The following is a 17,759-nucleotide window of genomic DNA, read 5'->3' on the forward strand; positions in this document are numbered from 1 at the left end:
GGTTTTCATGGCTTCCAGTGGCCCTACCTTTCTCCTTCTACTGTTTAGAAATGGCATTGGATGCGTCAGACCCCAGGTGGACCATCTCATTGTACTACGTGTAGAACAATTCACAGCGGCCCCTGTGTAGTGAGAGGCAGTGTGATCTGCCTCTTGGCTCTGAATCTGGAAAGTTATCCTTCAATATGTGTTTTCATCAGTGGGACAGAGTGTTTGGGAGAGCCTTTTTTTTTTTTTTTTTTTTTAAATCAACCTGTCTTTCAATAACTGGATTACAGCAATGAATTTCAATTCAGTTTAGCTAGTGGCCTAATCCTAATTAAAGGGTTATCAATGATCTGATCATGCATGCAATGCTAGTATAAGCATGACCTGGCTCTGTCTGGCAATTAAAAAATAATCCCCATAGTTTTAAAAGTGTGAGATTACTGTAATTCAAAATCTATTTCTTGTACCAAAAAAGCAAGTTTTGTATTAGGGAGTCCAGATTTTTGAAAATGTGAAATTTATTTGGCATATTTTAGAATTTCTTGTGTGGATTTTCCCGGTGCTGGGGTAAATGGGCACGTGTGTGGGTTGGGGAGGGATTCCCTTATAACTGCTTCCTGGTGCTTGAGCTTTTCTTTCAGCTGGAGGAGTTAACTGGAAAGGCTAAAGGCATTTACAGCATTTATTAAATACCTTAGCTTTTCCAGGTCTCAGCTCCTGCCATGTCAGGGCTGGGGTGTACTTATAGCCTTATCTAGAGACTTCTCTTTAGACTTCGTGGGAATTGGGGTGAATGGGAGGGGACCACAGGCGAGTCCTGCTTGCACATCTTGCCTGGGGGTGCCCACATTGGCAACCTCTTCAGATGAGACTGTTTGGATAGCACACGTTTTCTGTCTCTGGGTGTAGGGTTGCAAGAAGTAGGGGGTGGGAGAGTCTATGTCAGCTCCAAGGTCTTTGCCATTTCGACCCCTCCCAGCAAAAGGATATTGCGTGTGAGTAACTGAAGGTCTAGAGGGGATGGTGGAGGCTACACAGGGAGTCCTTGGAGCCAGGGCCTGGCGTCCACCGCGTGCCACCCTCATTCTCAGTCGTTGCATATGTGTCCCCTCCAAATACTCGGCCTGATTTCTGGAGATGAAAGCCTGTTTATCTGCCAATGCATTATTTTTCTTCCTCAATGCTTTTGTTTCCAATAACAATTCTTGAAGAAATACCCATGTTCAGTGTACATGGCATAGCACCACTAGGCTGGGGTAAATGGCAGCTGGGCGGTGGGTGGGGGGAAGGAACTGGCCCTGGAATCAGACTGAGTCTCTGCTCTTCTTTTTATAGGTTTGAAGACTTTTGCACAATCCTGCTTGACCCAGAAAATAATATAGCCGTAATTGGATTCAGTCTCTCATTCTTCCTGCCTGTTCCTGGCATTCCCCATCACTTTAACACTACTTTGCTTGATAAATGAATATATTGTTATTTGCAAGAGTAAGTGAATGTAGAGATGTGCATGCGTGTGCGTGTGTGCACATGTCTATTATGTGTGTGCACACATACATGTGAACCTTTCATGGACTCTTGGCACAGATTTTTTTAAAGGTTGAAAGAGTGAAGATCTTTGGAGGTAAATCAAAGTAGAGGAAAGTACACCCATTGGGCTACAAAGGAAGGATAATTTATATAGACTCACCTGGGAAACCAGAGAGGAGGAAGGTCTCCACAGGTCATGCGTTCCTTCATGCAGCATTCCCACTAGGCACTAGGGCTACCCAGATGAATGAGATGGGAACGGCCCCTGTCCTGTTGGCCCTCACAGTCCTGTAAGGAAGACAGGCATTAATAAACAGTTTATGTCCAATGTGGGGGGACACGGTGTTTGAATGCACGTAACAGGGAAGAGGGCAGGCTGGTTGGTGGATCCAGGGTAAGGGATTAGTCAGAAAAGGCAATGGCTTCTAGAATAAGATCTGAAGGATAAATTGGGGTCAGTGAGGACCAGTTATGAAAACACATTTAAGAAGGAACAATAAGAGACAGAGGAGGCGTGATGCCTTTTAGGGAGGCAGAGCCGGCTTTTCTTGTCAGGCTCCCTGCCATTCGTGCCCTGCCTTATGCCACATTGCCCTGTAATTGATGATATTTTGGTATGACTCGCCAATCCCCAGAAATATCCACAATAGAGCATTTTACAAAAGCACAGCTATGAGGTCTATTCCACCAGTAGTTATTTCCATCAGGCGTCACCGTTATGTGGAACCAGTTCCACAATGAATATTTCCCCTCCCTGTGCCCGCAAAATGTGGCTATTTCCCTCCTTCCGGGCCAGGTGTGGAAGCAAAAGCCATCTCCAGCCTTTTGTTCTGAGAGTTATGCTATTAGTTTCTGCATCGAACAGGTTTAGGGTCTGATATTGCCGACAAAGGCTACAGATCAGGTCTGTGGGAGGTCAAGTCTTGGGAAAAGCCTTGCCCAAGCTCTGTTTGAGATAGTTGTAAGTATTATGTGAAAATGCTTTGTGGCTAAATAAACCAGGAAAACGGTGGGTTAAACGAGGATTTTTTTTTTTTAATTGTAGAACTTTTTAAAGGCTTTAGCATGTGTAGCATGTCTTCTAGAGAAACAGAGCCCATAGGATGTATCTTTATACACATAGCTATATAAATCTATCATACTCATATATGTATCTATAAAGGGATTTATTTTAAGGAATTGGCTCATGTGACTGTAGAAGCTGGCAATCTTCAGAGCAGGCCATAGGCTGTAGACCCAGAGAAGGGTTAATGTTGCAGCTTGAGTCCAAAGCAAAATGCTGGCAGTATACCCTCATCCTCAGAGGCATTTTTTTCTCTTCAAGTCTTCAGCTTATTGCATGGACTCACCCACATTAGGGAGAACAATGAGCTTTTCTCAAAGTCCACTGATTTAACTGTTAATCTCATCTAAAAATTACCTTCACAGCAACACCCCGACCAGTGTTCGACCAAATATCTAGGCATCAAGGCCTATCCCAGTTGACACATAAAATTCACCATCACAATATGCTAAAGGGCTTTGCAAATCTGGAAAAAAGAAACATAATAAAACATAATAGATATCACTTTCTCCCAATTTATGTGAGTAAAGAATCCACGTTTGCAGAACACCTATTAACATCTGGTAAAACACAATTTGGAGACTATTGACCTTGAATAATGATTCACAATTTTGTCTTACTCCAGTTATTCAAAAGATGCCCCCCCCAAATATACATATGTAGTGCTTATTTTTATCTAATAAGATTAAATCATTACTCATATGTTCCCTTTTTTAAGACGTAAATGTAAACCCAATGCTCGTATTAGATTTACTTTCATGTTATACTGTAAACTGCATGCTAAAATTCCATGCACTACACACATTACTGATGAAATTTCTCATATTAGCAAATTATGGGGGAAATATGTGTACATCTGCTTTAGTAATAAAGGAATGGATGATTCACACTTGAACACAGTGCATACATACCAGAGTAATTTTGGAAAATTATAGCCTAAAAATTCATAAATATTCATTACTACATGCTATGGGGTTAAAAACAACTCACAACAAACTAAATTGATAATGATGAACAAAACTAACAATAATTTGCTGTTAAGAAGCAAGAAGAGCAGCAATTAAAAAACATGATTATTCAAGGCAGTACTGATAATTAATATGTATCCTTCCCCCAAATTGTAGGAATCTAACTACTTGCATATGCACACATGCAACTGGAGCCTGCAGTGTTAGTAAAATACTGAATTGGAGCCATGCCTAAATTCTCTAAAGTCTAAAAAAGCACTAATTCAGTTTAAAAATACCAAATGCCAAATGTAGCAAAACATACGTAGACAGTTATTAATGAGTTGATCTCATTCAGGCACTTAAGAAAAAGTTTTAGGATTGTCAAGGGCAACCTGTTGGGAGGATTTGTTGGCCCTGCAGCAGGCAGAGGGCCATACTTTGAGAACTGCTGCATAGAGGATTTAGGCAAACAAATAAAGGAATTTACAAATTCATGCAAAACACATAAATAAAAAATAATTATTTTATCATTTTAATAGAAATGTAAATTTCATGGAATGAAATTAATAGTTGTAATAATCACTTTTTAAAAAATATTTATTTGTTTAGAGAGCACGTGTGTTTGAGCATGGCGGGGGGTGTTGGGGAAGAGGGGGCAGAGAGGGAGTGAGATTCTCAAGCCGCCTTCCTGCTAAGCATGGAGCCTGATGCAGGGCTCAATCTCACAGCCCTGAGATCATGACCTGAGCCAATATCAATAGTCAGACGCACAACAGACTGAGCCACTCAGGCGGTCATGTAATAATTACTTTCAATATACTCAATATATAAGCAATATAAGGACAATGTATGCTTCTATGGATTTCTATCAGTTTATTTATACTTTAAACACAATTGGGCCCACTGTGCAGTTAAGTTCCCTATTAAAATACATCCCCTGCTCTTCGCCATTTAGGACAAATCAAACCTCCTTCCTAGATTTACATCAGGCAACCAAGAAATGCTCTTTATTTTACCCCATTCTAGTCTGTCTCATCCCCCAGCCATCAAAAGGGTAATATTCATTCCAAAGTAGAAGCTTTGCACTTTCTCAAATTTCATCCCAGCTCCTCTAGCCTTTTCCAAAGCGGATACTTGGTGGCTTTTATTTTTATGGAAACTATTATTAATTTCAAAATGACTTGTTTATATAATTTTGGAAAATGGTGTTCTGCTTAAGAAAAAAAAAGATAGGGATGCTTGGCTGGCTCAGTCAGTAGAGCATGTGACTCATGATCTTGGGGTTGTAAGTTCGAGCCCCACGTTGGATGTAGAGATTACTTAAAAGTAAAATCTCAAAAAAAAAAAAAAAAAAAAAAGGATAGCCTGAATATGTAAATTTTGGAGAAGCAGAATTAGTGGATGTGGTATTACATGGGAAAAGTCTCCCTCAAGAGAATTTGAGCACGGTACCACTGACAGCAAGGATCATGTTAATCCTGCCCTGGATTTACCCCTGATAGACCAGGACCTATCTGTGCCTGGCATTCACCACTGCACCGCCAGCACTCAGAGGAGCGATCAAGGCTCAGTGCGTATTTGCTGAATGAATGAGGATGTGAGTCAGCTCGTCTGCTGGGATATCTCAGCTCCGTCAGGTTCGGATGCACTGCCAGTTTTGGAATACCCGGGGGTTGGGATTCTCTTCTTTGCAGATCTCATCACTTTCTGCACTTAGATTCTTGCTACTGCTGTGGGGAATAGTTTGCTTTCTCTTTCCTGCCCATCAAGCCCATTTTAATGAGCTGTTCCTGTTCAGCTGTCTTCCTGCAATACAGTCATTTCCTCTTCCTCAAAACGTTCACGCTCGAGGCTGACTGCCTTGGTGACTTCACTTGTTAATCAGAATTAACTGATGTCACGTCTCACTTGACTATCTACAGATGTCGTGCATTCCCCATAGTCCACTGGCCTACAGGACCATGCTGTATTTTGTTGTATTTAATTATGAGGTGTGTGTTGTGTGCATGAGGAGGGACGAGGACAGGGCTGGGAGTACGAACAGACAGGTGAGGCCACTGCGGTGGGACATGTAAGGAGGCTATTGCTCTGAGCGGCCTCCGCCGCCTGGGCCTGGGCTCCACTCTGAGGAGGAAGGGAGGATATGTGTGAGTGTGACTGTGTGTGTGAGAGTGTGAATAGGTGAGTGTGAGCATGGATGTATGAGTGTGTGTATGTGAGTGTGAGCATGAGCATGCGTGTATGTGAGCATGAGTGTGTGTGCATCAGTGAGTGCATGGGTGTGAGTATGTGTGTGACTGTGGGTATGTGAACATGAGCATGGATGTGTGAGCATGAGCATGAGTGTACATCACTACGTGAGAGTGGGGTTGTGAGAATGAGTATGTGAGTGTGGGTGAGCAAAAGTGTGCATAGGTGAGTGTGTGTGAGGGTGATGAGTACTGACTGGAACTGTCCCCAACAGTTGCACAGTCTTCCACACACAGTAGGGGCTCAGGAAACACTGCATATGCTCAAGTAGAAAATAATCCAAATTACAAGGTGATATTTTATCTTCCCGGTGAGAAAATCTTAAAAAAAAAAATGCAATTTAAGTCAACTTGAATATATCAACTTTTATAGGCATAGATGTCAAATGTCTGCTTTAAATATAATTTACCTTAATTGTACAATATATTTTAAATCTTAGGTGATTTTTCACTATTTGCCTTCTAAAATAAATTCTATCAGGTGACCTCTATAAAAACTTAAAACTAGCAGTTTCCTCATTTTTCAATGGAGACGATCATAATACTACATGATTTACAGGGTTGTTGTGAGGGTTAAAACATTTAATGGAAATAAAGGCCTTTGAACAGTGCCTGGTATGCTGTGAGGTCTCAACGGAGGATGAGGACGTGCATGCACATTCTAGTAAAGCTTTCTTATTTTAAAATATATAAATCTCATAATATGAAAGACAATAGGAATGTGGAAATTTGGGCTACTTCCTCCTTTCAGAGGGGTAATTTTTTGAGGTAAACAATCTTACCTGCTCTTTGGATATATCTATAACTGTCAGGTGACTGCCACTGACTCCACTTTTGAAAAGACCTGCATTCAAATTTCAATGGAATGTTCTAGAAATGCAAAGTGAATTGAGGCTAGTAAAAGGCAATTGGAAGACAAAGCCTCTAGGAAATAACAATGACTACCTCTCTGTGCAAATATGACTCCCTTTGTTTCTTAAATTTTTTCATGCCTTTGAGGGAAGTTTTTTTCCCCTTGTCTCCCTTTCTCCCAAACAAAAAGCCTGTTTCATTACAGTCTTCACTTTGCTCTTCAAGACTGAGTGACTTTAGGTGCGTTTAATTCAACTGGATTTATTCGAGGAGCTCAGGAACTAATTTATTTATTCTATTTATTTTTACAGCATGCCCATTACCCAGGGATTCTGGGCACATATAAATGATCTGCTTGGGATTGGCAAACAAGAACCAGTGATAAATGGACAGTGAGAAAACCATCTGAAAACATTAGTCAAAAGGACTCTTCCCTTCCAGAAATGCTTGGTTAAGCAGGTTGGTCTTGCAGTTTTCTCTGATCTTGACATTTTATGTTCACATTGCTTGCCTTTTTTTTTTTTTTTTTGACATACACAACAAGAAGAGAGAGGTCCCTGAGTGAAGATGGGGCAGAGAGGTGCCCCTTGCAGGGCAGTGAGGGGGGTCCCAGAGGCAGGGGAGGCGCCCCCCAACCATTAGGCAAAGGCCTGGGCTCGGCCTCTGGAGGTCTCTTGTGATTCACAAAGGGGAAGGCTTGGGGGCAGATCATTCAACCTAGGTTCAAGGCGAAAAAAGAAAAGATGCTGGTTCCGGCTAAGGGGAGGTCAGGAAGGGGAGGACAGTGGGTCAGTGTCAACCAGTCCTTCATATATTTCTGCCTGGTTAAAAGGAGTTCTACTGGGGAGGTCTGGGTGGCTTGGTTTGTTAGGGCATCTGCCTTCAGCTCAGATCATGATCCCAGGGTCCTGGGATCGAGTCCTGCATCAGGCTCCCTGCTCAGTGGCGAGCCTGCTTCTCCCTCTCATCCCTGCTCTCTCGCTATCCCTGTCTCTCTCTGTCTCACAAATAAATAATCTTTAAAAAAAAAAAAAAAAAAGGAGTTCTACAGAAGAAATGAACTTGATGATCACTTTTCTAGGTGATTTCTAAGGTGATTTCTGTTTTTTCTCCAGACAATCTTTTCCCACGAGTCGGGTTGACTCTAATTTGGGTTGAGACTTGAGGTGTGGGCAACCTCTCTCATGGGGGTTCAGGAAAAGATTGCCACTGTCGCCTTCTTTAAGGCTGCTCCCCCTACCAAGTGATTGTGGGGTTGTGCCCAGAGCCTATCTGTCATTTTTAGAGTTTGATGAAAGTGGGAAACATTGTGGCTTTGAATGGGCCTCTCTGCCCACAAAGTGGAAAAAAATTATTACAGCAGGACTAATCTCTTTTTACAGCCATATAAATACAGTGGTGGAATCAGCCAGATTTAACTCTGAATGGAAAATGTTTTTCAACAAATAGGTCTGGGAGCCACAAATACATGACGAACTTATCAAGAGACAGAAGAGGTGACTTTGCCTTTTTGAAGGCCTCATGTTTGGGACACAGGCGAACGGAGACACCAAACAGAAGCCATGTGTGTTCATGGGCTAAACAAGGCTCACCCCCCGGCATCCACAGATGGTGGAGAAGTCTGAAAGCAAATTAAAGCCTAAATGGGTCACCAAATGCTTTTTGGTTTTCCTTAGCAATCAAGACAGGTCTTCATGGCCCCATCCGCCTTTCTATCTAACATAGAGATTTTACAGATTTTACCCCGGGAGGTAGGCAAAGGCATCCTGTCAAGCACCTCATAAATCCTTGTTATTAACTGTGCCAGAGCTGTGTGAATGGATAAGTGGATTCCCCACTTAATTCAAAAACAAACCAGAAACAGCCCTGCATTCCTTCCCATTTGCTGGGTCATTTGTATCTAGATCGATGACTCCAAGAATTCTACAGTTCACTAAAAGTTTTGGCTTTCTTTGAAATTTTCCATTCCCTTGACCAATAACCCCATTGCCCAACAGGCTTTCATTTTCTGAGGATGCGTAAACAGGGAAATGGTTTTGAGCTACTGATGTCATGGGGTGGAGAGCAGAGAGTACATGTGGTTCGGGGTAAGGTTTGGGTCTTAGCTGAGGCTTTGCAGCTAGTTCTCTGTGTCACCTGGGAAAAATCAGTTCACCTCTCTGGACCTCGGTTTCTGCATCATAAAATGGGGACGATAGAACCAACTACCTTGCATAGTTACTCTGGGGCTCAAACATGGTAAAAATGCTTGTGAAAAGGTTTCAAAATGCTTAAAAATATAACATGTAATAATGAAATGCTTCAGTTAACAGTGAGTGATCATTAAATGCCTATTAAATGAATGGCTCTATAGCCAAAAAAATTAAAGGCACATGGCTGGCTTAGTCAGAGGAGCACATGACTCTTGATCTCGGGGTCATTAGTTTGAGCCTCAAATTGGATGTAGAGATTACTTAAAAATATATATATAAAACTTTTTATTTTGATGAAGTCCTAATAGTTCATTTTTGCCTTTGTTTCCCTTTCTTTTGGAGACGTGTCTAGTAAGAAACTGCTGTGCCTGAGGCTACAGAGGTTGCTGCCTGTGTTCTCTGGGATTTTGATGGGTTCCTGTCTCACATTTAGGTCTTTCATCCATTTTGAGTCTATTTTTGTGTATGGTGTGAGGAAATGGTCCAGTTTCATTCTTCTGCATGTGGCTCTCCAGTTTTCCTACCACCATTTGTTGAAGAGACTGTCTTTTTTCCATTGGATTCTTTCCTGCTTTGTTGAAGATTAGTTAACCATAGAGTTGAAGGTCCATTTCTGGGTTCTCTATTCTGTTCCATTGATATAGATCAATGTCTGTTTTTGTGCCAGTCCCATACTGTCTTGATGATTATCACTTTGTAATAGAGCTTGAAGTTTGGAATTGTGATGTCACCAATTTTGGTTTTCTTTTTCAACATTCGTTTGGCTATTTGGGGTCTATTCTGGTTCCACACAAATTTTAGGATTATTTGTTCCAACTCTGAAAAAGTTGACAAAATCAAGACAACCAACAGAATGGGAGAAGATATTTGCAAATAACATATCAGATAAAAGGCTATTACCCAAAATTTATAAAGAACTTCACAAACTCAACACCCAAAGAACAAATAGTCCAATCAAGAAATGGGCAGAAGACATGAATTGACATTTCTCCAAAGAAGACATACAAATGGCCAGCAGACAAATGAAAAATGCTCCCCTTCACTTGGCAGCAGGAAAATACAAATCAAAACCACAATGAAATACCAAATCACATCAGTCAGAATGGCTAAAATTAACAAGTCAAGAAACGACAGATGTTGGCGAGAATGCAGAGCAAGGGGAACCCTCTTACACTGCTGGTAGGAATGCAAGCTGGTGCAGCCACTCTAGAAAACTGTATGGAGGTTCCAAAGAAAGTTGAAAATAGAGCTACCCTCCAAACCAGCAATTGTACTACTGGGTATTTCCCTCAAAGATTCAAATGTAGTGATCTGAAAGGGCACCTGCACCCCAATGTTTATAGCAGCCATGTCCACAATAGCCAAACTATGGAGAGAGCCCAGATGTCCATCAATGGATGGATGGATAAAGAAGATGGGGTATATATATATATACAATGGAATATTACTCAGCCATCAAAAATGAAATCCTGCCATTTGCAACAACATGGATGGAACTACAGGATATTATGCTAAGCGAAACAAGTCAATCAGAGGAAGACAGTTATCATATGATCTCATTCATACATGGAATTTAAGACACAAAACAGAGGATCATAGGAAAAGAGAGGAAAAAATAAAACAAGACGAAATTAGAGAGGGAGACAAACCATAAGAGACTCTTAATCATAGGAAACAACCTGGGTTGCTGGAGGGGTGAGGGTGGGGAGAATGGGATAACTGGGTGATGGGCATTAAGGAGGGCAAGGGATGTAATGAGCACTGGGTGTTATATAAGACTGATGAGTCACTGATCTGTACCTTTGAAACCAAGAATGCGTTATATGTTAATTAATTGAATTTAAACAAATATTTAAAAAATAATGCTAGAAGAGTCTCTCATAGCTCCCAATAAATGCTTTCTCAGAAAAAAAAAAAAAAAACTTAAAAAAAAAGACTAAAAAAATAATAAAAGAAGTATCAAGGTTGTTTATTTTTCTTCTACATTCTTCTGGCCGCTGCCCTGGTTTTGATGCTCATCAGGGAACTCCAATCAACTCTTGGCTAATGGCCCTGCCTTCTGCTTTATCTCCACTACCCACTTACTGTCCTCTTGACCAAGGCTCGTGTGTTCTTTCAGAAACCACAGATCTCTGAGCCTGCCCCTCTCCTGATGAAAACTTTTACTGGGTCCATCTCATCAATAAGATCAGGGTCCAATAAATAAATAAATAAATAAGACCAGGGTCCCTGTACCTTAGCATCACACACGGGGCTCCTGGTTCCTCCCCCTCCCTACCTCTCCAGCTTATCGTTAAGCTCCACCAGGATTTCATTAAGAGCTTAACATTTAAGAATTTTAAACGTTCCCAGAATGCAACTGCCCATACACTGTCTCTCCCTCCCTCTAGTCGGACTGGGAAACTACGCAGTTTTCTAACTTGATGCCACAGATGCCAGGAAGCTTCTGCTCGTCTGTGAGAGGGCTCATGACTCCCTTCTCTGCGCTACCTGGTATCTTATGGACCTTTCTTCTTCTGCTTGGGACTCTCATAGAGCCCATTGACTTACAGACCTCTCTCTCCTACCTGATTGTGATCTGCCTGTAGGGAGGGATCTTACCTAGTTCCTTTGCATAAAGGATCTGCAGAGAACATTCTCACTTGCATCTTTTCTTTCACCTGTGCTTCTTGAACAGTGCTTGACTATCAGAAAACTTGATGATCTTGGGGCTGATAAAAGGTATGCCATGATTTCTGCGCCAACGCCGAATGGGCTCGTTCAATGGATTAGATCCCACCTTTCCACCCACCCCTGCCCTGTTCCTTCTTTTCTCTTTTCCTTCTTTCAAAGAACTTCCAAATATTTTGGTCAACTTCCCCACTGAGAGTTGCCACTGTTATCCTGTTGTGTGGGGTGTCCTCTGCTCCCAAACTTCAGTGTGATGGCTGGGGATGGGACCCCCCTGACCAGGGGTCTGTCGTGAGGACCACCATGCAGAGGCTCTGTGGCAGCTTCTCCTCCCATCACTCATAGTCCTGGATCCCTGAGCAGCACCTGGTGAGCAAACAGGCCACATTCACTACCAAGGACTCATTTAAATAAATTATTTAGAACACACACACACAGACACACACACACAGACACACACACACACACACGGAGATATACAATCAGTCCCTGGTTATGTTTCCAAAAAATTAAATGACTAAAGCTGCTCTGTATAGGTAGCTCCTTCTGTATTATACCTAACATCGGATATTAGCATATATGTGAATTATTATCATCCTGTTTTTTTTTTTCTTAATGTGGGAATTCCAGGGCACAGAGAGGTTGAATAACATTCCTAGAGCCATACAATAGTTAATGGTGGTGGCAGGATTCAAATACAGACAGTCTGAAAGCCAGAGATTTGGACAAATTAGGATCCTTTCTTTTTAAGAGAATTAAAGCTCTGGATGATGCATCCTTAGGTGGCTTTTATGCTTTAAGTATCATCTTTTTTGCATCTATTTACCACTAAAGCAGGGAAAGTGGTGAGGAGACATGGAGGAAATAAACAAACAAACAAAAAAATAAAGTAAATGAGATATTTGCCACAACACGGATGGACCTTGGAAACATTATGCTTCGTGAAATGGTCCAGACCCAGAAGGACAACTCTTGGGTGATCTCACTTACATGAAGTGTGAGAAGTAGGCAAATTCACAGAGGCAGAAAGTGGAATAGGGGTTACCAGGGGCTGGTGGGGAGGGGGGACCAGGGAGTTCTTGTTTAATGAGTAAACAGTGTCTGTTTGGAATGATGGAAAGGTTCTAGAAACGGATGGCAGTGGTGGTTGCACAACATTGTCCATGCGCTTACAACGTACCACCGAGCGGTACGCTTAAAAATGCTAGAAATGGTAAATATTGGGTATGTATTACCACAATAAAAAATAAAATAAGTAAAGTTGCAGTTTTATAATCCTGACAACAGCTTCCTCTGGAGGCAGCCGAAGAGGCGTGAAGCGTGATTGAGGACTCTGCCATTTGCTCTCAGCAAATAGAATTTAATTAATCACGGCCAAGGCCTCTTCAGCAGCTCTCCCCAGTGTGGCAGCGGCTCAGGACAATTACTGTTGACAGAGCAGAATTATGTATGTGGAGGGGGGGAAATAGAAATTTCCTCTTCAAAATTAAGGAATTATGCAAAGTAAATGCACTATATCTAATATCAATTTAATCAGCGCTAACTATATTCTGCACACAGTAGAAGTGGAGTCATCCGAAATGCAAAAGGTTGGCTGAGAGCAGAAGAAAATTTTTCTCAAGCTTCCTGCCTGGATGACCTGGGGCGAGAGTTGCAAGGCAGCAGTCCAATCCTGCCAGAAACGGTTTTATTTGACTTGCAATTGTGTTTATCTGGGTTGCCAATATTTTAAAATCTGGCCATTTCTTACAAATATGGATTTCTGACTTTTCTTGAAAAATCTGAAGGCCCGGGAACATGGCCTCATGCTTGTACACAGCCATTAGTACTTCCCATTCTTACTGCCCTCGCTCATGTTATCTGCTTGGCTCCTGGGCATTTGAGTTCCTGTCTCAGATGCAGGTCTCACCTGCCCTTCGCCTCATCTCCTCAATAAAACTGCCTACCCAGTCCTCCGATCCCCTCTCTTGGAGGCTCTTCATTCCTACAGCACTTACTGGGCCTATACAACCCTTGGCCCTTATCGTGGATTATCTTTTATATGTAATATGGACATGACAGAAAGTTCCAGACTTTCTGAAACAGCAAATGTAAATGTTTTGCACTACCCTTGCTTTCTACTTTAGAAGATACAGTCACTCAAGACCCAAGCTAGATTGTAAGACATAGTGTATAGACTTTATGCCTTAAAACATCTGATTTTCCTAGCACCAGCAGGGGTTCAGTTGGTGTCAAAAATGAATCAGTAGGTTTGGGAACCTCTTTAAGAATACAGATGACTCAGGATGCCCAGGTGGCTCAGTGGTTGAGCATCTGCCTGTGGCTCAGGGCCCGATACCAGAGTCCCGGGATCGAGTCCCACATCGGTCTCCTTGCATGGAGCCTGCTTCTCCTTCTGCCTGTGTCTCTCCCTCTCTCTCTGTGTCTCTCATGAATAAATAAATAAAATCTTTAAAACAAAACAAAACAGATGACTCATGAGGTCAGCTGTGGAGAGTATTGTGCTAATGCAGCCAACAACATGGACTTCATCCCTTGGAAAGTCAATCCATTTGTCCCATCCTGTGGACATGGATCATCCTCATCCTCTGGCCAAACTGTTCTTGCTCAAAGGACAGAAAGAGTGACGCAAATCCATCCCTAAGTCCTGGAGAAGAATTCATGGCTCCTGGATTGACCTTATTATTATTATTATTATTTAAAAAAATTTTTTATTTATGCATGAGAGACACAGAGAGAAGCAGAGACATAAGCAGAGGGAGAAGCAGACTCCCTGCGGAGAGCCTGATCCAGAACTAGATCCCAGGATCCCAGAATTACACCTTGAGCCAAAGGCAGACACTCAACCACTGAGCCACTCAGGCATCCCCGGCCTTATTATTTTTGCGCAAGGAGGCTGTCTCTCAGACAGTAAAGGCATTTTTAGAAAAGAAAATGGCAGCTATTCGTTTTTAAACTAATTCTGCAATATTTTGAATGAATCAATGATGAAATAATGATTATAACTCAATAACTGGTATTACTTATGTGATGGGAAGAACGGTGGTTTGGATATGAAGAAGGAAGACCACGTCAATCAGCAATATTAAGATAGAGTGCGTGAAGTTCATTGTTCTTGAGAAGTCACAGTAATTTATAGGAAAAACATTCTTGTTCTGGAAAGAAAAAAAATAAAAGCAAAGAAAACTGTCAGGAAATTGAGTTTCAAAGTGTTGTCCCTTTATAGCTCAGTGCTTTCTAGTAAAGTCCAATTCAGGCAGTCCTTGCTTTGCACGGTACAGCATTAATTGATCCACATTCATGTTAGAATCATGACCGTATGGTTCTGAGATGCATGGGTTTTGGTAAATATGGTAGCATGCAAAGCAAGGACCCCACTGAAGTCCAGTAAAGGTTGGTACATTCACCTTATCTACAAAGAATGCAGGACAATCAAGGAAAATGAGAGGACATTTTCATGGTCACTGAAATAAACTAAAGAGCATATGTTGTGTTACTTAATATTTCCGGTGAAAGACTACTTTGCATTGATAGGTTTGTTTCTAAATGCCAAGACCCTCCTTCTGGCTTTTCATACAATCCACTCTAATACAGTTTGTATTAGTCAGGGTAGCTAGGTTATGCATAGTAACAAACAACCCCTGTGTCTTATGGCTGAGCACCACCCAGCTTATTTCTCTCTTACAAAGTTGTTTGTGGGTCTAGGTGACTCAGTCTATGCACTATTGCAGGATCCAGGCTGAATAGGGGGACCATCATCCCGTGGCTGTACCTCTTGGAACACGTGATCTCCTTAGGTGACAAGGCAGAGAAAGAGGGTCTCACGCTGATAATTAAATGCTTTGGTCTGGAAGTGACCTGCTTCACTTCTGCTCTAGAACATGGTGCTGCCTAACTGGAAGGGAAGCAGAGACATGCTCTCTTCTCACATGCCCCACGGGAGAGGCAGAGAAGAAATGGGTAAGCAGTAGACATTGCTACCTCACATTTCCAATCACAGGTTTCTTCCCCTGACACTTCTATACCCAAACCTTCTGGCTGTAAGTCTAATTGTTCTTTATAAACCTAGCTTTGAGGAATTGGCAATAGGCATCATCACTTTATTTAGATAAACCACTTGGGGGGGCAGGCGGGGAAAAGGGAGATATTCACTTATTCATGTGTTCAGCAAATATTTGTTGAATGCCCACTCTGCACACTGATCCAGGTGCTAGGATTCAGCAATAATCAAAACACACAAAAGTCCTTGTCTTTTTGAGAGTGCATTTTTTTTGGGGGGGAGGGTAAGACAATAAGGTATATGTATGACAAAAACAACAGGCATATGCTCTAACTCCGATGAGAATTAGTGTCATGTCAAAATAAGGTCCAGTAAAGAGACACCATGTGACTGGGGTGCGCTGGTGGGAGTGGAGGGGGCATTTTAGGAAGGCTACCCAGGAAAGGCCACCACGAGCTTGATTTTGTATACAATTTTTTTTTTCAAATATTAATACATGGCAGGCACTGTGGGGAGAGGAACACGGTGGGCTTATGACAGATTCTATCCCCAAAGGATTTCCTAATGGAGGAATGAGATGGGGACTATATAGACTATAATAAAGGTTAAATGTGATTTTTTAAAAGTAAGAGTTAATGTTTACTGACTGTCAGCGACATGCCAGGCACGTTCTATGATTTAACTTATTTAACTTTCACCAACCACTGGCTATCTCATTTTTCAAAAAGACAAACATAAGCTATGACTCCCAGAAGGTAAGCAATTTGTCCAAGGAAACACAGATAAGAAGCAGGAGAGCTGGGCTTCACACCCAGTTCTCTGCCTCCAAAATTGGGCACCTAACGACTACATCCTACTGACTTCTCTAAATGTGATAAATATCACAAGAGAGGTGTGATTGAAGGTGAGAATCTATTACTGCCTAGGAGAAGGGAAATCAAGGCAGGCTTCTTGGAGGAAGTGGCATACCTGGGCCTAGGTGAACTACTGGGATTCAAGCAGATGGCACTTGAAGAGGTGGTAGTATAAATAGACGTGTGGAGTCAAAAAGGCTCAGGGCCAGAAATTTGTGTTCGGCTAGAATTGGCGCATAGAGTTATGGACAGAATCTTGGAAAGATAATGTGAGGTCATATCACAGAAGGTCTTAATGCCAAGCAGAGGAGTTTGAACTCTGTTGAAAGGAAAGCAATAGTAGTTATTGAAACTTTTGAGCAGAGAATAGAAGGAGGAAAGGCTGTGTCTTAAAAGAAATAAACTGGCCAATGCTATAAAGAATGGATTAGACAGTGTGGTCAGGGAGATCAATCAGGAGCACTGTAAAGGGCAGTGTCGGTGAAACGGAAAAGCATGGAATGAGCAGTCATCGCAGAAGTAGGATGGATAGCGTTTGTAACGGACATGGGAAGGGAGGGTCAGGGAACAGGGAGGGAAGAATAAAAGATAACTCCACCTGGTGAAAAGTCTAGATAATTCTTTATTTTCTTACAATTTACACTTTGTTTCTGCTTCTAACACTTATCTTTGATCCCCAGACAGGAGTAAAAAAAAAAAAGGAATTTTACTGCCGTCTTTTTGTGAAATTCGATGAATGCCAATGGAACAAAGCTACTTAAATGATGAGCTGTAAAGCTTCAAATCTCTTCTCCCAATGAAAATCTCATTAGCCTGCCATTTGAAAACCAGCATATTCAAATTTGACTTTGTTTGGCTTGTACAGTTTGATCCCTTTAAACTGATGGTTTTTCAGGAGTGTGGCAGGAAGCCTGAAATTTCAATTAGATAAGCCAGAGGTTTACCTGTTGGAGGAGAGAAGGTATTATCTTCCTGTTGCTAGGTGATGGGTCTCCAAAGCAATGGTTCAGTCTTAAAGGATCAGAGCTCTTTTAAAATTCCTTTTCTTTTGAAAACAAACATCAATTTAAAACTAACCCCAGATGCCCGGCTCTGGTTCTATAAGGAATAAAACCACTTATCTGCCATAGATCCACCAAACCTTCTGCTTCCCCAAACTAGATAGCCCTAATTTACGTGGATGACCAGCCTTTACTGGTTCTACAGGGTATGGGTAGGAATAATGATAACCAAGATTAATGCTGGGAGCCCTCCTCCCTGCTTCATCTGCTTCATTGCATTACAATTCTATGCCATATATACTATTTGTTTCCCTTTAACGGATAGTGTGATAGTTAATTTTACACCTCAACCTGGCTTAGGCGATGATGCCAAACACTCATCTAGATAGTGTCATGAAGGTTTTGTTTTGTTT

The 17,759-nt window shown here is 41.7% G+C and overlaps 1 protein-coding gene and 1 long non-coding RNA gene across 8 annotated transcripts in view; one reads left to right on the top strand and one right to left on the bottom strand.

Annotated features, from left to right (window-relative positions):
* Positions 1 to 8,280, top strand: part of RNF152 (ring finger protein 152) — an 88,418-nt gene extending 80,138 nt beyond the window's left edge. For 4 of the 7 annotated variants that reach the window (XR_005353415.1, XR_005353420.1, XR_005353419.1 and 1 more), the window contains 3 exons: positions 1,324 to 1,473; positions 6,941 to 7,088; positions 8,079 to 8,280. The gene's annotated coding sequence lies outside the window, so the exon portion shown is untranslated. Of the gene's footprint in view, positions 1 to 1,323; positions 1,474 to 6,940; positions 7,089 to 8,011 lie in introns of all 7 variants that reach the window. The other 3 variants (XR_005353418.1, XR_005353421.1, XR_005353417.1) reach the window with 2 other exon arrangements.
* On the bottom strand, positions 607 to 17,334 carry LOC111094787. Its single transcript, XR_005353422.1, has 5 exons — positions 17,290 to 17,334; positions 14,515 to 14,646; positions 11,423 to 11,857; positions 2,936 to 3,044; positions 607 to 1,803 (listed from the first exon to the last, which is right to left on the bottom strand). It is a non-coding gene; the product is annotated as an uncharacterized LOC111094787 (long non-coding RNA).
* Positions 17,335 to 17,759: the final 425 nt, after the last annotated feature.

The sequence above is a fragment of the Canis lupus genome, chromosome 1 (assembly GCF_011100685.1).
Source record: "Canis lupus familiaris isolate Mischka breed German Shepherd chromosome 1, alternate assembly UU_Cfam_GSD_1.0, whole genome shotgun sequence".
Taxonomy (NCBI): domain Eukaryota; kingdom Metazoa; phylum Chordata; class Mammalia; order Carnivora; family Canidae; genus Canis; species Canis lupus.